The 2,401-nt window shown below is 32.1% G+C and overlaps 1 long non-coding RNA gene across 1 annotated transcript; it reads left to right on the top strand.

The window, feature by feature from the left end:
- Window positions 1–520: 520 nt before the first annotated feature.
- LOC112906543 lies at window positions 521–1,669 on the top strand. The gene is made up of 3 exons (XR_003232401.1): window positions 521–953; window positions 1,100–1,495; window positions 1,579–1,669. It is a non-coding gene; the product is annotated as an uncharacterized LOC112906543 (long non-coding RNA).
- The last annotated feature ends 732 nt before the right edge of the window (window positions 1,670–2,401 follow it).

Genomic DNA, 2,401 nt, shown 5'->3' with positions numbered 1-2,401 from the left:
ATGCCGAGACAGGGGTTTCCCTGTAGATTCCTCTTGAAAATCCCACCAAAAAAAGTAGTGATACTAAAATGAGGATTTCTTTATGGGTTTTTTATATGGGCCGTAAGGGGTAAACCTATAACATATATTAACTTACAATTAAATCTACCTTATGGGGGCTCGATGAGGCAAATCCGTTTGAAAATACCCTCGGTAAAATGAAAAAACTTATAATAATAAAAATATTAAGAAATGTATAGTTTCTGCAAACAATGAAAATATCGCTACCCGTAAAATCATAGAAGTTGATTAAAATAATATATTATACCGTTGCTACATGTGTAAAAGTGAATATTGTGAGCATTTTTTGTTTTTCAATTTGTTTTTTGTTTTGCCGATTTTAAACACCATACCTGTTACCTTATCTAACATACGTTTTTAATCTACTCTGTTCTGTGAAATGCATTGTTTATGTTTATATTTTTCAACGGATGTTGAACACTATAACTTTCTGTCTAGCCCAGCAACCCAGCATTAAAAATTATTATTATTAGTATACATAAGATTATTAGTTTAATTTCAATTTCTGAGCTCACAGTTCAGTTCAACTTACATCAGTAACAAGGTGATAGTAATCTTTTTAATGTAATAACTGTTGTAAAAAATTCACCCCCATGAATATTCACAATAGCGCATTAAAAACGGTTGCGGTTTACAAATATGGGTAGACTTGTGAAAAAAAAAAAAGAGATCGACCTAGTGCCTTCGCGCATTGGTTTAATGTGTAGGAACATATCAAGAAGCTAATGAATGTTAGTTGGAATATTTGCTTATTCTACACAAAGCGAGGAGACAAGCATAATCGAAGGCTGCTGATGATGTGAACCTTTTTAGGAAAACATTTAGACAAGAATTGTTACAAGCGTTGAACGAAATTAACATTGATTTAAGTTCGAATATGATTGTAAATAAGGGTAAGTAAAATTACCATCAAATTTACCATTAATAAATCTTATCTATATACACTGAGAAGAAAAGACGTCTCGATATTTTCTGTATATAATGAACATATTTTATTATTCTAATTGTTTATAAACCGTTAAAAATTTCAAATTTATAGATCATGAACTGCATCACAAAAGTCATTTGAAAATAAATCAACCAGGGAAAACAACCACTTAAAAGTTCAGTGAAATTAACTTCCAAAAGTGCAACAAAAACAGATGGTAAGTACGCTAAAAGTGTTTTTGTATACTGTTTTCGTTTTTAGACGAAGAAGATAGTAACCATTCATTCACCTCAGATGACGAAAGTTGTAACCTTGCAACAACGAAAAAGAAAAAGAAAATTAATAACAAAAAAATCATAAGAAAGTCTCGAATATCTTCATCTAGTGGATCTGATTAAATAATTCAATAACACTGACTCTTCAAGAAAAATTACATAAAAATTTAAATTCATTGACATCCGTCGACGAGTAAATATAAAACTAAACAATAGGAAGGTGCTCAAGTTGGTAGGTATTAGAAAAAGTTTGAATAATTCAATCTTGATTATTAATATTTGTAAAATAGGTAATGCTACGCTATTAATTTACAGAACAACTAAACCGTTTGATGGATGCCCGATTTAAGAGTATTTAATTTAACTCAAATCTAATACAATAAGCAGCCAGAATAATAATTAAATATGGTGTTTATTTTTTTTNGTCGTCGTTTCAATGAAATCTTTTAGATTTGCAACGAACCGACAAGCGTACTTCCTGATATTGTTATTGTAAGACAGCTGAAACTAGACACGATTGCAATTTAAATTATTATTGGCTACAAAACAGCCCAATAACACAATCTTACTTAAGAGCAAACAAATTTGACAAATAAGTGACATATGTATATATTGTATCTTTTCATTAATAATAAAGTTCATTTTTCCAAAAATTCTTAATGGGATAGCAATAATTTTTCCCGGTATTATATACACCTTTCTTGCCCTAAGGGGTAACCTCATGGAGCCCATAAGTAGAGTGTGGCTACCCCTTAGGGACCCTCCCTGCACCCCCCTCAAAATTCTAGTCGAGATATTTATTCATGGGCGATTATTGGTTTTATCAACTGCCATCGCTGGGCCAGTAATTTTTAAATATTATTGGCTGCCAATAATTGCCCGAAGTTATCATCCAGAGTAAATAATTCACTGGCCCAGTAATGGTTCGCGTTATTGGCCCAGTATTGCAAGAAGGGCAGCCAGTAATGAGCCATTCTTGGGCCCTTTGTATATTCCTGTTCGGGTGCTTCCTAACGTTTTGGTAGCATGAGTGACGAGCTTCTTCAGAGGTCCTTTGTATTATTTCATTAGTTCAATTAAGTACAGGGACATTTGCTATGTAAAATAAAATAACTACCATTAATATCACGAGCGATTG

This window comes from Agrilus planipennis, unplaced genomic scaffold (genome assembly GCF_000699045.2).
Source record: "Agrilus planipennis isolate EAB-ADULT unplaced genomic scaffold, Apla_2.0 scaffold29, whole genome shotgun sequence".
NCBI classification, from domain to species: Eukaryota; Metazoa; Arthropoda; class Insecta; order Coleoptera; family Buprestidae; genus Agrilus; species Agrilus planipennis.
This window is presented reverse-complemented; position numbering and strand designations above follow the sequence as displayed.